The following is a 13,073-nucleotide window of genomic DNA, read 5'->3' as shown; positions in this document are numbered from 1 at the left end:
GGGATGGCCCTCAAAGGCTGTTTCCAACAAAGGAAGCAGCTTGTCTCTGCTGGCATCTTAGCAAGTGTGGTGGCTGCTCATTAGAGCCACTCTTGGGGGGGGACCCCCAATTCCACTGCACCCTCAGTGAACACATTCTGGCTCACGAACATTCTCAGGAAACCATCAGCAAGTTGGAGACAGAATGGAAGAGGAGATGGGATGGCCTTGTCTGGCAGGGGCTGCTGTTAGCATCCCAGCCAAGGCTGGGGTCCAGGGGGAGACTTCTAAGAGAAAAGGGGGCTCGGGATGGGTCCCCTTTCCCCTCCCATGGAGCCACCAAGGCCCCAGACCACATCCTGCTCTGCTCCAGTCCCTAGAGGATGGGAGCAGTCCAGGCCCTGAGGCCCCCCAGCCCAGGAAGTTGTGTTCCCAAAGGGCCTTGCTGGCCCCCACTGCCCTCTGGTAGACAAAGTCTGGAGGGCCGGGATAGGCTCTGACAAGGCACAGAGGGACAGGGAGGCCAGCATGGAGGCAGGCCCAGTGGGGAGATGTTTCTGGCTGGAGGAGAGGTAAGTTGGGGGGCCCAGCTTGAAGGGGGCAGCAAGGTGGAGAATGCCTGGAAGCACCAGGAGGGATGTGAGGGAAAAGTTCTGGGAAAAAGGTGAGTCCAGGGCAGCCAGAAGGTCCCAAGGACAGAGCCTGCCTGGAGAGCAGAGGTTCTGGGTGCAAATGTGTCCTGGGATACTTGGGAGCCCTTCTGGGTCTTCTGGAGCCCAGACTCAGCCCTGACTGTGACACAGAAGGGGAGGCTTAAACAAGAAGGGGAATATGGCAGGGGGAGAGTTGGGAGAAGACAGGGCTTGCGCTGGGGAGGGACAGGGACAGGGAGAAGGAGGGGAGACCAGGAAGCCCCTGCTGGGGAATGGCAGGAGCCAGGCTTCTAGGGGCCAGGCTTGGGGGTGCCTACAGGAAAGAGCTCCTCCTGGGCACTGGCAGGCCTAGGAGAACCCCCAGAGGATTCTGGAACCTCCCTGCTGCCTCCCCTGAGGGCAGGCCCAGCCACCTCCATAGACGCCTCACCCTCTGGACCTCCTTTAGGGCAGCCTCCCAGCTGAGCCTGGACAGGCCCAAAACCTGGAAAGAGAGTCTGGAGTGCAGGGAAAGCCCTGGGTGGCTCCTGACATCCCCATCCCAGGGGAGGGCAGGCCATGCCCAGCCCAGGCCTGTGTATTCTCCCCTCCTGAACCCACAGAGACAGCAGAGAGGAATTCAGAGCAGCTGCCGCAGGTCCTGGGGACAGGAAGGGAAGAATTGTCCAGGGAGAGAAGCCCTTCCAGGGCCTTTAGCCCCTCAGTGCCTGCTGGAGCACAGGGCCTGGAGTCAGGGAGGCCTGAGATCTCCCACTGCAGGACTCTGGAAAAGTCACTTTAGTCTGTATACCTCAGTTTCCTCCCCTGTCCAATGGGCTGCAGGAGGAGAGGGTCCCAGCCTCTGCCCAGAAAACCCAAAAGGGGTCGTCGGGAAGAGGCGGTCAGGCCTGAACAGTCTCAGCCCAGCAGCCCTGCAGACATACACAGATACCCCCACCCGCCCCCGCCCAGACTGTCCTCTGTCCATCAGGGCTCAGAGCCTGGACTCAGTGGCTGCTGCTGCCTTCTGTGGCCTCCCACAGGCGCAGGACAGGGTTCCTGGGCCTCTACCAGCCCTCTGAAGGGTCTTTGGGCTTTGTGGGCTGGGACAGTGCTAATGGAGACCCTCCTCAGCTGGCTCAGAGGCCCAGGAGACCCCGAGGAAGCAGCTGTTTCCCCCCAGATCCTCTCTGGACCACCTTCCCCACAGCCCCTGGGCTCAGGCTCTTATTGTCTGGATCCCATAGCGGGAGAAACTGAGGCAAAGGCTGGGGAGGGCCTTGGGCATGCTCCCCCTGCTGGGCAGTGTCTGAGGCCACTTTTGAGCCCTGAGTCCTCCACCTGGGGAGTGAGTTGGCCTCTCCTTTAGGGAGCCCCAGGGATCCCCCCAAAGCAGAAGGAGCAGCAGGAGGTTCAGAGAGATCCCTGGAGAAGGAGAAACTGGGAGGGGGACCTGGGCCTGGGCCTGGACTGTCAGCTGCAGCCCTCTGCATCAGTTACCTTCTCTGTCAGAACTGGGGATCCAAGAGGCAATTCCACAGGCCCTAGGATAGGGAAGATCCATTGATTGATCAATCATTCAGTCAATGAATAGACACTTATGAGGCACCACCCTAGTGCCAGTTTGCAGCCTGAGGCAGCTTCCAGGCTAAAGAAGCAGCAGGACTGGGCAGGAAGGGGAAATGGGGGTTGCGGGGAGAGGCTGCAGCCCCCAGGTTGGGAAATAATTCCTTTAGGACCCCTCCCCCACCGAGCGTCTACATGGAGTGGCCTAGACAGGAGGACTCCATTTCCCAGAATGCCTGTGTGGTGACATCATGCACATCTTGGTCGTCCCGCACCGGGCGGACTCCATTTCCCAGAGAGCCGGTTCCCTGACTTCTCCCTAGTCTCGGCTCCTCCCCATCGTGGCAGAGCCCGGGCATGCTGGGAACTCATGTGGGCAGTTTCAGCTCCTGGAAGGTTTGCTGCTGTGCTTCTAGGATCTTTGCTGGGTGAGAGGAGAAGGGGAGAGAGTCAGTGGTGCTGGCGGTGGGGTGGGGGGCCGGGGCTCCCTGGGGCTCCCTGCTCTGACGGCTGAGATTTTCTGCTCCCTAACTCCCGGGGAAGGGAAAGACCCGGGCGCACCCTTTCTGGGTTAGTGAGCCTGGGAGTGTGGCCGAAAGCATTTGCGCATGTGCAACAAACGGGGGCTGGTAGAGGTGGTGTGCGGGGCTGTAAAAGTGTGCTGGGGGGAGGGGGTGTCTGTCCCAATGGATTCTTGCCCCACCTCCTGGGCCGCGGAGTACGTAGATCCATTGATTCAATCAGTAGACACCTATTAGGAGCTCTCTGTGTGCCAGGCATTCGTCTGAGGCATTTTGCAGGCTAAATAATCTAGGCTGGGCTTGCAGAGGAAATGTGGGTGAGGAGGAGGAGGCTGCAGCCCCCCACCTCACTCTAGCAGGACTCCCTGAATTCCTGTATAACTCCTCCCCCACCATGGCTCTAAACCCAAGGACCCAAGCAGGACTCCATTTCCCAAAAATCCTAACTCACGATTTCCTGTACTCCTTGCCTTTCCCCCAGGCTTTCTCCATTTCCCAGAATGCCTAGTTTCTGATGTAACAGCTGTCTTGGCACCTCCCCCTGTGGGAACCTCATGTAGGTAGTCTCAGGTCTTGGAAGGCTCAGTTGTGGTTTTTGGACCCCTTTTTTGGGTGAGATTCAGAGGGAGTCAGTGCGCAGGCGCGGCCCTGGCTCCCTGCCTTGGCTACTGAGACTTTCTGCTGCTCCCAAGTCCTGGGCAGCAAGAAGACCCCGGTGAAGCAGTTTCAGATAGCTGAACTTGGGGGAGGGGGGAGTCGCATGTGGAAGCAGAGAGGAGGGGCTGGAGCCCAGCTTCCCAGTGAAAATGCTTGTGGAGGGGGAAGGGGCAGTCTCTGTGTGTGTGTCCTTGTCTGACTCTCACTTTAAAGGATCACAGAAAAGGGACAAACAGGGAAGTGCCTGGCTCAGGCCGGGGCGGCTCTGTCTATGCCATGAGCCATGGTGGGGCTTTGCCCTCCCCCAGAGGAGAGAATGAGCCCCCAGCCCCATGGGAGAAGCAGGCAACGTGAGCCTGGTCAGGGGGCAGCAAACATGGGGGTTCCTGTGCCCACTTGCCATGGAAGGAGCCTCATCTTGGGCACAGAAGAAATGCCAACAGGCTCTCCCACACCCCTACCTGATGCCCGTCTTCCCCTCTGCCCTCCCCTCCCATCTATCTCCCACAATCCACCAATGCAGTTTCTGAATGGAATGAAGCCAAAGATGGCAACAGAAGCTTCCTGACCTGTTCAAGGCCCTTCCCAAGCCTTAGACTCCCTGTTCTCTGTTGGGGAGAGTCTCCCCTGAGGCCATCAGAAGAGCCTGGGAGCTCCTCTGAACCCTCCCCCACCTAATTTCCCACAGGTGTCCAAAGAGGAAGTCTCCCCACTTTGGGGTTCCCACTCCCAGAAGGCCTAGAATCTACCCGAAGCTGAGACACCAGAACCAGAGGGAATAACTCTCAGGACCTCGAGGCCCACCTCCCAGGTGAGTGCAGCCCATCCCCAGCCCTGGCCAAGCTCCCCCACACTGGAATACAGTAGAACTAAGAGCTGTGTCTTTGCCAGGCCTCCAGGGGCACCATCACTGCTTGTCCTCAGGGTGAGCTCAAGGGTTAACCCTGGCTGCCTCCACATCCACTGTGTTCTCAGGGTTTTCCAGCCTCAGTAGCCCCTGCTTGAATGAGCTGCCCAGGTCCAGCCAGACAGGCCCAGGGGCTGCCATTGATTCATCCACCCTTGAGTGTGACATCTCTAGTTACCAGAATCCCCATAACTGGAGCTTTTCGGGGGTTTCACTGACTTCAGGCAGCCATTACAGGAGCTGGTTAGGATGGACAGAAACCTGCCAGGACGGTGACACCATTTCAGAGCACGAGAGGCTCCCTGAGAATGAGGGAGCTGCCATAGCTCACAGTTTGGAGGTATCAGTTTACAGTGTAGGACCACAAATGTCAGATAAATACACCCGATGATCAGCTTTAAGGGAATGAAGTGAACCCGGCAAGCTCTCCTCCAGGGCACAGGCAGTGTGGAGGATGTTGGGCTCCCTTCAATGGGCAGCAGCTGCTGTGAGACACCAGCAGCCAGTAGGCTGAGTTGAGCAGGATGCTGTGGTTGTTGGTGGCCCAGAGTAGGCTTCAGAGGTTCAGGGCTCAGCACCCTCCTGCTTACGTCCTTAGAGGGAGGGACTCCCGTCTGTCTGGGAGGGCTTGTGTGAGGGCAAAGATGTCTTCTGAAAATGTCCAGAGTTATTAGAGCAGCATCCTTTACCATGGGCAGGACAGTAAAAGAGAAAACGCGAGTCAAATCATTTTCCAGTGAAGTACCTAATGGGGGTGCACATACTGTATCAGATCCAAGGCAGAGTAGCAGTAAAGGTCAGACAATGAGGGTGAAGTGGCTTGCCCAGGGTCACACAGCTTAGAAATATTTGAGATCATATTTTAAACCAGGAACTCCCATCTCTAGACCTGACTCTCCATCCACTGGGCCACTTGGCTGCCCCCTGGAGTTTCTTTAACTGTGTCTTTATGTCACCAAAGGAGAAATTAATATCACATTGCACGCTTGACAAAAGTCTCATTTCCTAATAAGGTAGTTTCAGACAGTTCTGATTGTTCAGGTCACTCAAGGCAGAGTTAGTTGTCAGCAAGATAAAAGCAGGAGAAAATTCCAAAAGAATCAAATGAAAGAGCACAAGTGTTGATCAAAAAATCATCAGACCAAGGAAAACCGGAAAGTTTCATCACACAAGTTTCTTTTTCTTAAAGAAATGAAGATAAAATTGCAAACCATTTGTTGTGGGTTTGTCCTAAGGTATTACTATGATGGCCTTCATTCTTCTGTTTATCTTCTCAGCTTGTAAACTGAAGAAATGTGTGTAGAGAGAGTAATCCAGAAAGAAAAACTCATCTAATATCAGCTGACAACATTAACTAATACAGCTTCTTTGCAATATAGTCATTCATCCTCAGTGTCAAAAAACTCCATCTCAGATTTTCAGATGTCCCAGGTAGTTCTTTGAGGCTCAAAAACCACCTCAGAGAGTTAGGAATAGGTCTCCTCTTTAGTATATTTACTTCAGTGGTTCCCTGTTGCTTGTAGAAATTCTTTAGATGTTCCTGCTAAAATCTTTTTAGAAAGCAGATCTCAGGACAGATTAGTACAACTTCTCAAATGAGTCAAAAGGGGATTCACACAGATGTGCTTAGAATCACCCCCTTGAGATCTGCCATACAAAATCTCCACCTGTAACTGTTCCAGATCATATTCTTGAGTAACTTGTGGCTTTTCTCTGGAATGATGGATTACCAGCTTCATGATCAAAGACCCATCAGACGACTATAACCGAACTCAAGACTGAAAATGTTAGTGACTGTCCCAAAAGCTATTCCCTCAAATGGCAAATCTTACCAATCAGGTCTTCAGAGCAGAATTTTTTCCAGGAATCACATGCAGAGAATATATTTCATCCCACCAGTTTTATTTGATTTACTTTTAGTTAGAACTCATTCTGGCATAAGGATTAATTATTTGATATAATTGCTCTGAAAACTCATGGTTTCCTCATTATTCTTTAATTGAAAAATGTAATATATACACTTAATACAGTCTGTGAAATTTGTTGGGTAAACTTGGGTGGTAGACTTAAGGTCAAAATTCCTGTAAACAAGAATTGACACCAACAAACTATATTTTTGACTTTTAACTTAAGATTAATGTTACTAAAATAATCATAAAGGATAATACTGTTACAATCGTAAAAGAGGTAGGGCTTTTCACATTCCTAGTACCCATATATACAAGTGATAAGTCATATGCTTGTATTCTGTGTTTCTACTCCCACAGTTCTTTCCCTCAGTGTTGTAAAAATTAAATTAGTCTCTAGTAATAAAAATATTATATTTTAAGAGGTTTATTAAGGATTATTAGAATTAAGACTACAAAATAGAAAACCACTTGCATAGCGCTGATTAGCCCCTTCAAAACCATCATACTTAGCTTACTTACTATATATATATCATTACAATGGAAGAGGGCGAACTAGGGTTGCTGCCAGTTAAATACTTATTGTGATCTTGCCCAGGTGGAGACTCAGGTGAGATTATAGGGAATTCTGGGAAGTAACAAGGGCTTCTGGAAATTGAAGTCTAGGGTTCAAATCTCCATTTTTACATTACCTCTCTGAGGCCCAAGGAAGACTAGTCTCTCCGCTGGGTCTTGTAAACATAACAATGTTGAAAGTACAATAATTTGAGGATAAGAGGAAAAAAGAACAAAACCAATAATTGTTAGATGCCATTATCAATAAACAGCTGGTTCCAACAATCTAAAGCTGTTTGGGTATATATTAATATAGCAAGTATATACATATGTATATATATTTAAATTTATATTACTGCAGAAAGAGAAAAAAACTTAATTATATGTGCCTTTAGTACAAGAAATGAGGGAAAAGGGGGAAAATCAAATATTCTAATCAAAAGAAAAGAAAAGCAATAATAAAAAAAATAAGGGAAAAATCAGGAATTTAATGTGTTCTTAAAAAAAAAACAGTATCCACTTGTCAGTGGATTATTATCTCCAATTCATGTGATAAGATAGAATCAGTCAGTCTCAACAGAAGATGCTCTCTTTACATGTGAGCAATTATCCGGGTCCCGCCGGATACAACTGTGGGGTCCCTGAAGCAGCCACCTAAAAGACCATAGGGGGAGAGAGGGGAGACCAAGCACGCAAGAAAGACAGAGAGTCTGTCTGATAGTGGCAAGGCTCGTTTATTGCAGGCGCAGGGCGAGAATATATACACTTAAGGTAGCAGGGGGGGGTGGTGATTAAGGACAGGTTGTAATAGAAAGGGAATGTGAAGAATTTTTATGGTTTGTGGCCGTTGGTCTTAACGAAGCCAATTTCCAGGAGGTAACCTATTTGTTCATATTCTCAGAAACCCTTATCTCGTTCCTGGTCATAAGTTTTTCCCCACACATAGTCTCTGACAATTATCTTATTCTTGGTCATAAGTTTTTGCCCCACACATGGTCTCTGACAATTCCCCCTTTCTTTTTTATTAGAGGGAAGGTTATTAAGTCAGGACCGCAGCGACGGCCCCTGTCTTAGGCTACACAGGGGGAGTTACTCGATCATCAGGGGTCGAGGACCTGTGCTATTCCCGTCATTTGGTTACCGCCCTGCTATTAAATTGGAGACGATCGGTATCAAACGGGGTGTGTGGTTGGTCAGTATCTGCTATTTCGATTCGATGATATTGGACCGTAGGGTACTTGATAAGGGCTGAGTCAATATTTGATTTGATAAATCCTTTGATAAATCCAGTCAGGCGTTGGAAAGCCCAAGGGCCAAAGGTGAGGATTAGGAGGATGATAATAAAGGGAACTAGTATCGTGGGAATTAGGGTAGAAAGCCAAGGGGAGCTTCTCAGAAGATTATTGTACCATCCTTCTTGGGCCTCGGCCTCCTTTTTTCTAAGGGCTAGGCGTTCTCTTAATTTTGCCATTGACTCTCTGACTACGCCCGTGTGGTCAGCATAAAAGCAACATTCTTCTTTAAGGGCTGCACACAATCCCCCTTCTTTTAAATAAATCAGGTCGAGGCCTCGTCTATTCTGTAGTACAACTTCTGAGAGGGAGGATAGGGATTTCTCTAAAGCAGAAACAGATTTTTCTAGGGCTACAAGGTCAGATGTCATAGCAGAATGTAAGGCTGTAATGTGTTGGGTCTGTAGGAGAGCGGGGGTGCCGGTGCCAATGCCGGCAGCAAGACCACCAATACCTAGAATAATGGCAATAGTAGAGAGGGGTTCCCGCTCAACCCGAGGGGATGAAGACAAAAGTTTATCCAAGGCGGTGTTTGTGTGATAGGTAATTCTGGGCCATAATTGTATAAGCACACAGAATTCGGAGGAGGTATTAAAAACCTGAAGGGAAATACAGGGGGTGAGGCCAGTGTTGCAGGCCCAAAAGGTGTTATTGGGGGCTTCTAAATAATGAGGGGAGTGGGAGATGGAAAGGGTAACATTACAAAGATGGGAGTGAGAGGGAGGGGGGTGACCTAGGCAAAGGCCTTTTCCGGAGATTTCGGCAAGGGTGAGGCGGTGGGGGGGACAGGGCGCAGCGAGGGGAAGGGGTAGAGGTACAATGAGGGTAATCAGTAAAAGCGATTCCTTCATAATATGGGGGTTGCGGGCTGAGGCATAGCCAACAGCTGATCGTAAGGTTCGGGGCGGTAGCATTCAGAGCCAAATAGGTGTTATTAATGAGGTTGAGGAGTCTATCAGCGGTACCAGGAGGTACTTTGGAACTAGGGGCAAGTGAGAGAGTAGAGGAGGGGATTCGGATGGAGGAGAGGGGTCGGGAGGGCTGGGGGTATCGATATGAGGGGCGGCGCTGGTCGGTAAGAACAAAATTAGGACCCATAGGAGTGGTAACAGGGGTCACACGCAATCTGAGTGTAAAGAGAAAGACATCATCAGGGCCAATTTTATAAATGCGCAGTCCCCAGGTGAGTCCATCCGTCCAACGGGGATCCGTTTTACCCTTGTTGGTGAATTTAATAATAAGAGGGTTGCAATTGGGCTGGTTGAATGAACAGTGTTTGGGCTTGGGGCTTTTGTGGGCGAGGGTGATAAGGTCTTTATCTTGGGGAATCCAATGGGCTGTGCCAATTGTCTCGCATCCCCAAGTGGCACAGAATCCATCTGAGTGACCCCCACAGTGAGCGGGCTGTCCAAAGCCAGGGCACCCGTATAGTGGGAATTGGGTATGCTGGACCCATTGATCCTGAATCTGGGTGCCAGGCACGAGGTGAGAACAATAATGAAGTGACGATATGTAGGGAATGCCAAGGGTACAAAGATCAACTGTGATATCGGGGAACCCGCGTCCACGCAGCCAATTTGAAGAAGAGATGGAGGTGATGGTGAGTTGATTAATAGGGTTAATGAGTTCCCATGTTTGGTGTACGAGAAGATGAGGACTCTCAGGGCTCGTCGATGAGGGGCAGATGCTCAGGAACAGGATCAAGCAAATCGGGATCATTTTGCATTTTCCTGAAAAACAAACAAAAGAAATCTCAGGGGCAGGCCCCTGGAGGGTTTGTGTTAAGGGAAGGGGCAGGGGAGTCAAAGGTCTTTATCAGACGGGAGGGGACCCAGCGGGCGTTGTTCACCTTGGTATCAAAGATACAAGCTGAGCCTTTTCCCCAAGTGAGGACAGGGTCAGGGCCTTGCCAAAGGCCTGTGAGTGGGTCTTGCCAAAGGACTTTTGCCAGATCAGATGTGGTATGTGGATGCCAGTGGCGATCAGCAGCGGAACGCCCTTCCTCGTCCAGTGTGAGAAAGTTAAGAACAAAAAGTGCATGTGCAAGAAGCAGGGTCTGGTTGCCACATAATGGGTAAAGGCTCTCTTGGGACTTAAGTTTGAAGAGGGTATTCTTGAGGGTTTGATGTGCTCGTTCGACAATACCTTGTCCTTGTGGGTTGTAAGGGATACCTGTAACATGTTTTATGCCTAACTGGGAACAGAATTGTTTAAAGGCTTGGCTAGTATAGCCAGGGCCATTATCTGTTTTGATGGAGAGGGGTTTCCCCATCATGGACATAGCAAGGAATACATGTTTGATAACGTGCTTAGTGGCTTCGCCGGATTGCGCAGATGCAAAAAGAAAGCCGCTAAACGTATCAATGGAGACATGGACATACTTGTGTCTAGTGAAAGAGGAGACGTGAGTAACGTCCATTTGCCATAGATGGCCAGGGAGAAGACCTCGGGGGTTGATTCCTAGATGGGGTTCAGGCAAGAGAGTGACACAATTCTTGCAACCTTTAAAAATTGACCTGGCCTGTTCCCTGGTAATTTTGTAGGCCAGGCGAAGGGTTTGAGAGTTGAGGTGGTGAAGTCTATGTGCCTCTGTTGCAAGGGAGACAGGATCGGTTGAGGGATGGGGAGAGGGGGTAGTCGCGGTAACCAAGGCAGCTAAGCGAGTGTGTTGATCCGCAAGATCGTTCCCGAAAGACAAAGGGCCTGGGAGGCCGGAGCGGGCACGTATGTGACCCGCGAAAAAGGGACAGGACCGCCATCTAATGGCTTGTTGAAGCTGGGAAAAAAGGGAAAAGGTAGTGGTTGTTGGCTGAACAGAGGGAACAATCTCGAGTCGGAGCAAGGATTGAACAACGTATCTGCTATCCGAATAGAGGTTAAATGGGGTAGCAGGCAGGGAATGGAAGACAGTTAGAGCAGCATAAAGTTCTACCAGCTGTGCAGACTCATAAGGGGTTTTGATAGAACGGGGGTGGTTATTCATAACTATGGCGGCAAGGCCAGTTTTAGAGCCATCCACAAAGACCGTGGGTGCCCCCGGGATAGGCGAGAATCGGGTTTGGCGTGTAAGTATGAAGGGGGTAAGAGAGAAAAACTGCAACAATTTATTACTGGGCATGTGGTTGTCCAAGATGCCTTGGTAGGTAGATATGAGTATAGCCCAATTATCATTTTGAGATTTGAGCCAGTCAAGTTGCTCCTTGTTATAGGGGGAAACCACATGGTCAGGGGAGTGGCCGAAATGCCGGGTGGAGAGATGGATACCCACCATTGCTAATCGGGCGATCAGGTCAGGATAAGGGGCAAGAATTTTTCGGTTATACATAGGGAGGTGGATCCAAATGAGGGGAGAGGGATCTTGCCATAGAAGTCCCGTGGGGGAGAATTCAGTGGGAAAGATAAGAAGGTAAAGAGGAAGGTGGGGAGAAAAATATCCAATGTTCTGTGTAGCTATAGCTTGCTCTACTTTCTTAAGGGAAGCTTCGCCTGCTGGGGTTAGGGAACGAGGAGAGGAGGGGTCAGCATCTCCTCGAAGGATGTCCTCCAGAGGGCGAAGGTCTGCTTTGGAAAGTTGCAAATAGGGGCGTAGCCAATTAATGTCCCCTAGAAGTTTCTGGAAATCATTAAGGGTTTTGAGAGTGGAGCGTGTGAGTGAAACCTTATGTGAAAATAAAAAGTCAAGCTCAAGGCGAAATCCCAGGAAGGTGAAGGGATACTGGGTCTGGACCTTGTCAGGGGCTATTCTGAAGCCTCGGGCCTGAAGTGCGCATATGATGGTTTGTGTTAAGGGGAAGGATGAAGCTGCTATCAAGAGGTCATCCATATAATGAATGATGTAAGCTGAAGGGTGTTGTGTTCTTACAGGGTCAATGGACTGAGCTACAAATTTTTGACATAAGGTGGGGGAGTTAGCCATTCCCTGGGGGAGGACACGCCATTGGAACCGAGGGTTGGACCCAATGTGATTGACGGGGATAGAAAATGCGAAGCGGGGACTGTCGGCTGGGTCAAGGGGAATGGAAAAGAAACAGTCCTTGATGTCGATGACTATTTTACTAAAACCTTTTGGGATGGCAGTTGGAGATGGAAGGCCTGGTTGTAAAGCCCCCATGGGAAGCATAGTTTTAATGACCTCTCTTAGGTCCTGCAAGAGCCTCCATCCCCCAGATTTCTTTTTGATAACGAAAATGGGTGTGTTCCAAGGGGAGGTAGAAGGTTCAAGGTGACCCAAGGAAAGTTGCTCCTGCACCAACGTTATGGCAGCCTGAACCTTCTCAAATGTTAAAGGCCACTGATCAATCCAGACAGGGGAGTCAGATTTCCACGTGATTTTATCAGCCTGGAGTGCAGGGGGATCAGTGACCCTTACGAAAAATTTTGTGAAAAACTTTGCAACCCCAGACCTTCCCTATCCTTATGAGGTCGAAAGGAAATGGGGTAGGGGAGGCCTTGTTCCTTTTTTCCAAGGCCCTTTCCTGGAAGGTATCCAGATTTTAACATCATGGTGGTGACAGGGTCACTAGGGCTAACCATGAGAAGTCGCATTTGGGTTAGGATGTCTCTGCCCCAGAAATTGACAGGAAGCCCTGCAACTACATATGGGCGTGTGGTGCCTCTATTGCCCTCAGTATCTTGCCAAGTAAGGACCTTAGAACTCTGAAGGGTGTCTTGGACTTGGCCTATTCCTGATAGATGGGTAGATGAAGGTTGAAGGGGCCAGGAGCGGGGCCAGTGAGCCTGAGAGATAACAGTGGAATCCGCTCCTGTATCTAGTAATCCAGTGAAGGTTTTCCCTTTGATTTTCAACTGGAGAGTGGGCTGGGACTCAGTAAGTTGCTGCACCCAGTAAATATTGGAGGAGCCTGGAGAGGAAGGGTCCCGTGTGTGGGCTACCGCAGGGAAATTGCCAATCATAGGGAGGGGGAGGGCTTGAGCTAAGCGTCTACCTGCAGGGATGGTGACAGGGCCATGTGGGGATTCTATGATAATTTTTATTTCCCCTGTATAATCATTATTGACAAGGGTGGGATGCACCACAACACCTTGCAGGGTGGTGA

At 50.1% G+C, this 13,073-nt stretch overlaps 1 protein-coding gene across 3 annotated transcripts in view; it reads left to right on the top strand.

Moving 5' to 3' along the window:
• The first annotated feature begins 2,451 nt into the window (after window positions 1-2,451).
• The window catches only part of LOC100617675 (zinc finger protein OZF-like), a 40,777-nt gene continuing 30,155 nt past the window's right edge, over window positions 2,452-13,073 (top strand). For 2 of the 3 annotated variants that reach the window (XM_056820559.1, XM_056820558.1), the window contains exons 1-2: window positions 2,452-2,605; window positions 4,044-4,166. The gene's annotated coding sequence lies outside the window, so the exon portion shown is untranslated. The remainder of the gene's footprint in view (window positions 2,606-4,043; window positions 4,167-13,073) is intronic. The other variant, XM_056820557.1, reaches the window with a different exon arrangement.

The sequence above is a fragment of the Monodelphis domestica genome, chromosome 3 (assembly GCF_027887165.1).
Source record: "Monodelphis domestica isolate mMonDom1 chromosome 3, mMonDom1.pri, whole genome shotgun sequence".
In the NCBI taxonomy this organism is placed as follows: Eukaryota; Metazoa; Chordata; class Mammalia; order Didelphimorphia; family Didelphidae; genus Monodelphis; species Monodelphis domestica.
Note: the sequence above shows the minus strand (reverse complement) of the source record. Positions and strands in the feature narration are given on the sequence as shown.